The sequence below is a fragment of the Lactuca virosa genome, chromosome 9 (assembly GCF_052849685.1).
Source record: "Lactuca virosa cultivar CGN04683 chromosome 9, Lactuca_virosa_CGN04683_v6, whole genome shotgun sequence".
Lineage (NCBI taxonomy): Eukaryota > Viridiplantae > Streptophyta > Magnoliopsida > Asterales > Asteraceae > Lactuca > Lactuca virosa.
In genome coordinates, this window is record NC_136434.1 from 92,350,426 (window position 1) to 92,359,628 (window position 9,203).

Consider the following 9,203-nt stretch of genomic DNA (forward strand, 5'->3'; position numbering starts at 1 on the left):
AGGTTCTCGTACGTACGCCCAACGTACCAATCTGTATGCCCAGCGTACGTGAGCTCCGCCCATAATTTACAAAAATGCCACTATGGGTCACTTTGCAACACTTTCCATACACAAGGGCTAAAATGTAAATAATCTTCATACTTAGGGTTAAATCTAGAAATACCTCATCATCAGGATGTTACAATTACGCCCAACATACTGGGCTTCGATAGAAGGGGAATTTAGGCTTAACCTGTTATGTCGTGCGTACCTAGACGGTACGCCTAACGTACTTCACTGATTCCCAAAACTTGCCATTAAGCACTTAATGCTTAAAGTCCAAACGTCTAATTCACAGATATAACTCTTATAAAGGTCTTAACTGGTAAAGTTGGTAACTTTGAGCTTTTGCATGGCTTAATAGGACCCAACACTAACCCATAGGTCTATAACTTCATAAAAGATCAACAACTCATGCATGGGTGGACTACAACCCCCAAGATCTGATTTTTAAGACTTAAAAAACTCATAAATGGCTAGAAATTATGCTCAAAGGTTATGGAGTAACTTCTACTCACAAGATTCAAGCCATGGGACCAAAACATGCCTAAAACATAACCTAAAACTAGATTTTCACTAAAGAGCCCTAAAGTCCAAAGCTTTATACCTCCAGAAGATGCAAAATGAAAAACCAAATTTGGATCTACAAGCTCCAAGCTTCCCATCACTTCTCTAATGAACTCATTCTTCTTCAAAATGAACCAAAACACACAAGAATCACTCTAAGAGCTCAAGGACCTCACAAGGTGGCTAGGGTTTCAAAAAGATGTGTTGGGACAATGGAGGGCGGTGATGAGAGAGGCGTTGAGGGTCTTAAGGTGTTTAAATAGGGTCCAAACCCTAAAAATTAGGGTTTAAGGCTTGCATGAGTACGCCCAGGCGGCCCATTGTACCTAGCACGTACGACAAACGTACTCGAGCGAACACCCAATCTCATTAAGTGGCCTACGCCCAACGTACCTAGCGTGTACGCCCAGTGAGGGACCGACTTTGCAAATTTTAAATAAATTAAGACAAATATAAAATACTTGGAACACGGGCATTACAATACATCAACATACAGTTGGTGAGTCCAAATGTTTTGACTCTAGGTAGAAGTATTGAAATAACATAGTACTTTTTTTCAAGTCCAAAAAGTATAGAATATAGTTTGAAAGTGTCTCACTGACTTATATTAATTTCCACCATATTGTATATATATATATATATATATATATATATATATATATATATATATATATATATATATATATATATATATATATATATATATATATATATATGCCAAGTATAATTGTTTATTTACTAAATACGTGGTATACCTATAGGTTTCATGTACTCAGAGTATAAGTGTTTTTGAAACTTGTACTTAACATTGATACTTGTATATCGACAAAGTATAATGTTCTTAGAGTATAACTGTTGCTACCATGAGACTATAACCACTACTATATGGTGTTTCAAACCTCTGCTTGGTGCTACAAGTGGTGCACCCATACAGCCATCCAAGCTCTTCATCGGTGTCGTAAATAAAGTAAAAGGCTACCTCGTCACCCGATGTAACTCGTCATACAAGGGGTTGTAACTATCAACCACTGGTGGGGATGTCAACCCATATAGATCTATACACAACTTCCTTGCACATATGAGAGTAACAGTTATAGGGCAGAGGATTTTACTAAGATTTCTAGTCTTAGTTGATGAATTTCCATCATGTAGACTTTCCGAGTTTCAATAGTGACACAGATATGTCTAAAACCTTACGTTACTAGACCAAAGTATTCACATTGCCCATAGTTTTAAATAAAAATTTATGCAGCATAACGACTATAATTGAAGTAAAACCAGGTTCTAACCAGCGTAAAACCCACGATACCAACATAATAACAAGTCTAAGATAGTGGTATGATTATAAAATATTGAATATATAACGAATAATATATATATATATATATACATATATATATATATATATATATATATATATATATATATATATATATATATATATATATATATATATATATATATGGCTGAAAACAATTATATCCCGGTTAATATAACTATTTCTTTCGATTCAAAAAGTATAATCATATAAACATAATATTAGCTTTTAAACCAATATTTAGCATACATTTTTCCACGAAAGCATTTAAAAGTGGGGCCGTGAAACTCATCCTAGTAGCTTGATTGATAGAATCTAACTAAAAACGGTCAGAGGTTCTGAGTCCTCGGGCTTGGGAAAGGAAATGCATTCAGCAAATGAGAGTAAAGAAAAGATTTGTGTACCCAAATGATCGAGTTTCATTCGCTATTTATAGGTTGTTTTGGGCCTTGTCACATCGTGACACACTCATTGTCACGTCTTGACCTTAAATGAATCATCCTGTAGACTTGCCATTTGGTTACTACTTTGAGAAGTGTTGTGTGACATGTCACATCATGACATACTCATGGTCACTTCGTGACCTATGGCGGCTTAGGGTTTTTTCCACATGGCGTGCTCTCAGACTGCTACATCTTTGAAAGATCATATCTTTCGCATACAAACTCCATTTTTGATGTTCTTTATATCCACGCGTAGGTATTTCCGAGCATTAAAAATTTATTTAGATTCCAATAGCTAATTCTCACTCTATTTTAAATTCCTCTCATAATAGATGATATAGTGTTAGAATTCTTTTACGTAAATCATAACTTCTTCAAACGAAGTCGGATTGAGGTTTTCTATATATTTTTGGAATCGTATACACGTGTAATTTCGAATTATATTAGAATGTATTTATGAAAGTTCGTATTTGCATTAGAAATTGGCATAAATTACAAGATAAGTCTATTACATTACGTGTTTGCCACAATCAAAGATGATTGTTGTTGACCTAATTTGACAGATGTTACATAAAAAGTGGATATCTCTTGTTGCACGTTAAGATTATGTTGTGGACAATTACGTAATAATCCCTTGTAATGTTCCCACGCTTCATACAAAGACTCTCCATCTAATTATAGGAAATTCAGTATGTTCTTTTCAACTTTTCTATCTTTGAAGGAGGGATGAATTATTGGATGAATTCATCTCATAGGTTGGCCCATGTAGTGATTACTCCAGGTGGAATTGAATTTAAACAATCCTTTTTTGCTCTTTCAAATGTCACTACAAGTATCCTTAGTAGCAGTGCATCACATGTAACATTTGGAACATTGAAGTAGTTTGCAATGTCTAACACCTCATCAATGTATCTGTAGGCATCTTCGTGATCCTTCCTATATAATGGAATATCTTTGAGCATAGTGAAGATATGTCTCTTAAGCTCAAAGTTTGTCGCGGCTAGAATTTCTGGTGGCACAAGACCCGACCCATTGTCATTATGCATCCTTATATTGTACTCCTTCATGGTCATTGTCATGATGTCTATCATTGTATTGTCATATTTTCTCTTGACTTCCTCTTCTGAGTCACTATCGGTTTCTAGTTCGTAACCCGTTCCTTTCTTGTTGGGAATTCTTTCAAAAGTTTCTACTTTGTCTAATTTGAAACTGTTGCTAGACTCGTCTTTCTTTTGTCCTTTTTCTTATGGAACTCGGATTATGGATCTTCAAAGGGTGGTACATTTTTAAAAGATAATCCACTGGTCATGTACTACTAAAATAAAACAAAGAAAACATGTAAAAACAAACAAAAGCAAAATAAACTAAAAATTGAAAACGACCAGTTTTCACGTCGTGGCGACTAGATCCTCACGTCGTGAACTCATTCAAACAGAAAAACTAAAACAACGAAGAAAATTAGCTTTTTGCGGTTTTTACCCCACAAAAGGATCAAGTAACTAATAGCAAATAAATTAAAACTAAAATGCGCCGTTCCCTGACAACGACGCCAAAAACTTTGGTGTTTGTGTTATATATACCATTAAAACTTTAAATTTATAACCTAACTAATTCTAACAACTAAAACACAAATATGTAGTGTACTTAGTTAAATTATAGTATAGTAAATTAAGTCGGGTGTCGATCGTAGGGAACGATATTTTAATTAATAAAATAAATGCTAAAAGCTAAACTAATTATAAAAAACTAAAAAATGGGGTTTTTTTTTTCTGATTTTGGAAGTTCATATTAACTTAAATTAATTGCTAAAAACTTTTAAACTAAAGCAAATAATTAAAGACAAAGTTTTATTAAGAGAATAACGAAACTTCCATTTAGCTTCGAATCACCCTTTTTCCTATGATTAGTTTCAATACATGGAGTAATTTCAATTGGCTACCAATTTAAATGATATTAGAAGTCTTGGTTTGATCTTCTAATGTTTTCACCAATTCATGCTCTACAAGGAAATGGTCTTGCACAAGTGGACACTAAATTGATTATGAGGATTTTTGGGCTATGAAGATAAATATAAGATTGTCACACCCCGAAACCGATGGCGGAAACGTTCCGAGGCGGAGGACGTCATGTGTAGCATCACAACCAATGAATAATAGCAATCATAGCAACACAACCATTACAGTGAATACTTAAGTAAAAATGTTTACATCAGTTTGAATCTTTGTCTGAAACTTTGTTTGAATTACATCAAATCGCTTTATATAGAATAAACATAAGACTCTTATTGCTCCAGTTCCTCGAAAATCCAACAAGTACCTGTCTACTGATTTCCTGAGAATACAAGCAATTTGAAAGAGTATCAGCATAAAGCTGGTGAGTTCATAAGCGGTGATTTGTAGTGAAAATCGTTAATGAGTTCGCAAAAATGTTTGTATAGTTCCAAGAAAATCCGATATTTTCTTTAGTGAAAATGTAGTGTTCTCAACTCTGTATAAAACCATGAATGTTAGTCATTGAAAACCGTAGTGATGTGTGAAAATACTAACTCATGTGACTAGCTAGAGCTAATCATAAAGTATAGGTATTTTGTGTATGAAACCCATGCATGATCGGTTCCGTTTGAAAACCCTGACTTTAGCCAGTATACGTAGTGTATGCCAATTCTATTTAGTATAAATAAAACTGTTGAAGAGTGTCAAGTGGTAAACTAAAGATGATTTGTACATATTGTGACTCGTATAACCATGCTTGATATGACTAGAGACCTTTCCAACGTTCTTCAGGCGTCGAGTTAAATGACATTTGTACATCTCAGGCGTGCCCGCCTTACTGTAGCTAGCAGTCCAGATGTGGGATTGTCAGTCCTGAATAGATCTATTCACAAATCTCACGCTCTCCCTCCAGGAGACTCTGGTTATACAGTGGTAGGATTTATCCCTGTACACCTAAGGGTACAGTAGTGAAGTAGCGCATCACAGTATCGTACAATCTAGTTTACATGTAGTGTAGTAGCGTTCTACCGTAGTGAAAATCCGTATGAATACTGTATATAGTGATAATTACAGTTATGAATACCATGATAAAGTAGTGATGTAAACTGTAAGCTGTTTCTGTCTTAGAGCATATGTTTAGTTGTGAAAGTTTCTGTACTTGTTATGTTTAGAAAAATCCCAAACTATACCGATTATAGTTTGCATGTTTAGTGAATAGCGTGTCCGGAAAACTATGAAATTTTAGTGAAAACGTTCCTTATGCTCAACACAGTACAAAAGGGTTAAAGTATGAGGGTTGCATGAGTTTTTGAAAACATTTATGTTTAGCTTGTATTCCTCCCCTGAAAAAGTTGAAAATATGGAAAATGTAGGGGTATGAACTCACAGTCGTTGCGTAAAATCGTTGACTGAAATGAAGATCCTTGAGTTGTTGCACGTGACACTTAACGAAATCCTATTATCAAATAAATACATATATGTTTCTAAATTAGCGATTTCGATAGATAAAGTGTCATAAGAACACTTGTATTTGGTTGAGGAATGTTACCGGGACTTGATCGAATCAAAGAGGATGAGTTTTCAGCCAAAAGCACCACCAAAAGGTGTTTACGGTCATGAACAAAGGTTTATGGTCGTAAACTGGGGTTTACGGTCGTAAGCTAGAGTTTACGGTTTCTGAAGACTCGGTGAGTTTACGGCCGTAAACTCAAGAACAGAGTTTACGGTTCTTGAAGGCTTGGACCGTAAACTCAAGAACAGAGTGTACGGTTCTTGAAGGCTTGGACCGTAAACTCAAGAACAGAGTTTACGGTTCTTGAAGGCTTGGATCGTAAACTCAAGAACAGAGTTTACGGTTTCTGAAGGCTGACCGTAAACTCAAGAACACTAGTGCTGATTTCGAAGAGATAATCGTTTCCAGACGTTCCAAAGTGACTCCAAACGTGGTTTCTCGATGATTTCCGAAGTTTGAAGGCATTTTGAGTGTTTACGGTTAAGGTTCTTAAAGAGAGAAGGAGAGAGTTTTTGGCCAGAAATGTTCAAATGAAGGTGGAGGTATCGTATTTATAGGGGTGAGGTGGTCGGTGATGGGGGGTCCACTCGTTACTAACCGTAAACGAGTATACGGCCGTAAACATGTTTACGGTCGTAAACGAGTTTACGGCCGTAAACACGTTTACGGTCGTAACCTCACTTAGACCGAGAATGTTTGATTTTTCGAGATATTTGGGTTTTCCGCGCGATTTTGGTTCCGACTCGTAAATAATTTAATTATGTAAATAACTAGATTATTTTCTAAACCAAAAGTTTCGGGTTTTATTAACGGAAATCGCGTAACGGAAACGGAAAAAAGTTTCGGGTTGTCACATCATCTCCCCGTTAGAGGGAATTTCGTCCCGAAATTCAAACATAGAATACAAATCATGGATTAGGAAAGAGCTGCGGATATTTCTGTTTCATCTGATCTTCGCGCTCCCAAGTGAATTCGGGTCCCCGCTTGGCATTCCAGCGAACCTTCACTATCGGGATGCGACTTTGTTTCGTTCGTTTGATCTCTCTGTCCATGATTTCGACCGGTTCTTCCACGAAGTTGAGGTTCTCGTTGATTTCAATCTCATCGAGAGGAATCACAAGTGTCTCATTGGACAAACACTTCTTTAGGTTCGATACGTGGAAAACAGGATGGATGTTGCTGAGCTCTCGGGGTAATTGGAGTTTGTATGTTACGGGACCGATCTTAGCAAGGATCTCGAACGGTCCAATGTACCTTGGGTTTAGCTTTCCATGCTTCCCAAAGCGTATCATGCCTTTCTAGGGTGAGACCTTCAGAAGGACGCGGTCACCAACCTAGAATTCCAAGGGTTTCCGTCTCTTATCGGCGTAGTCCTTTTGTCTATCTCGTGAGGCTTTCAGTCGTTCTCGGATCTACAGAACCTTCTCAGTCGTCTCTCGGATAATTTCAGGACCAGTGAGAGTACTGTCGGGGACTTGACCCCTGGCTAGCTGCGTGTCGCCAACCTCAGCCCAGCACAGAGGGGATCTGCACCTACGACCATAGAGGGCTTCAAACGGCGCAGCCTTGATGCTGGTATGGTAGCTGTTGTTGTAGGAAAATTCAACCAAAGGAAGATGAGTGTCCCATGACGCACCGAAATCGATGACGCGGGCTCTCAACATGTCTTCCAATGTCTGAATAGTTCTCTCACTCTGTCCATCAGTCTGCGGATGATAAGCCGTGCTCATATCCAACTTAGTTCCAAGAGCTTTCTGTAGTGACTGCCAGAACCTCGATGTAAACCTGTTATCTCGATCGGAGATAATGGATGCATGTACACCATGAAGGCGAACTATCTCTTGAAGGTATAATCGGGTGAGTCTCTCCATCTTGAAGTTTTCTTTGATTGGTAGGAAGTGGGCGGATTTTGTCAACCGATCGACTATTACCCAAATGGCGTCGTGCCCACTCGGAGATCTGGGTAACTTGGTGATAAAATCCATGGTTATCCTTTCCCACTTCCACTCAGCTGTTGAAGTAAACCCGAGGGCTTCTGATATTCGACCTTCACCTTGGCGCAAGTCAGGCATTTGCCCACGAAGGTAGCGATCTCTGCTTTCATGTTTGGCCACCAATAGAGCTGTTTGAGATCCAAGTACATCTTATCCGACCCTGGGTGAACGGAGTATTTCGTCCTGTGAGCTTCGTTCATTACAACCTCTCTGTAACCACCGAACTTTGGGGTCCAGATCCGGTCCATGAAATAATAAACTCCGTCTCCCTTGATCTCCAGATTCTTTTCCATTCCTCTCAAAGCTTCACCCGGCATGTTCTCTGGTTTTAAGGCTTGCAGTTGATCCTCTCTGATCTGCGCGGACAGGTGGGAATGGATGGTCATTGTTAGTGCCTTCACCTTACGCCCCGAATACTCCTTTCGGCTGAGGGCGTCTGCTACCACATTGGCCTTGCCGGGATGATAGCGAATTTCGCACTCGTAGTCACTGAGTAGCTCGACCCATCGTCGCTCTCTCATGTTTAACTCCTTCTGATCAAATATGTGATGTAAGCTCTTATGGTCGGTGAAGATAGTGCACTTGGTTCCATAGAGACAGTGTCTCCAGATCTTTAACGCAAAGACCACTGCTCCCAACTCTAAATCGTGAGTTGTGTAATTGACTTCATGTGTTTTCAACTGTCTCGAGGCATAGGCGATAACGTTTCCTCGTTGCATGAGCACACAGCCTAGGCCCTGATTGGATGCATCACAGTAGACCACAAAGTCTTCTGTCCCTTCGGGCAGGGACAAGATAGGTGCGCTGCACAGGGCCTGCTTCAATGTTTGAAATGTCGTGTCTGGCTTGGCTTCCCAACTGAAGGTTACACCCTTCTGTGTCAGGGTAGTTAAAGGCTTAGCGATTATGGAGAAGTTCTGAATGAACCTGCGATAATAGCTTGCGAGACCCAAGAATTGTCGGATTTCCGTGGGTGTCTTTGGTGCAGACCAATTCTCAATCGCTTTGATCTTGGAAGGGTCCACGTGTATTCCTTCCTTGCTAATCACGTGTCCTAGAAAATTTACCTTCCTGATCCAGAATTCGCACTTCGAGAATTTCGCGTATAGTTTTTCTGCCCTTAATGTTTCCAACACCTGCCTTAAGTGCTGTTTATGGTCATTCTCACTCTGCGAATAGACAAGTATATCGTCGATGAACACAATCACAAACTTGTCTAAGAAAGGGCGGCACACCCGATTCATCAGGTCCATGAATACTGCCGGTGCGTTGGTTAGACCAAAGGGCATTACTACAAACTCGTAGTGTCCATAGCGAGTTCAGAATGCTGTTTTGGGT

The 9,203-nt window shown here is 38.8% G+C and overlaps 1 non-coding gene across 1 annotated transcript; it reads left to right on the plus strand.

Moving 5' to 3' along the window:
- Positions 1 to 2,968: 2,968 nt before the first annotated feature.
- LOC145141479 (small nucleolar RNA R71) lies at positions 2,969 to 3,075 on the plus strand. Its single transcript, XR_013722688.1, has one exon. It is a non-coding gene; the product is annotated as a small nucleolar RNA R71 (small nucleolar RNA).
- Positions 3,076 to 9,203: the final 6,128 nt, after the last annotated feature.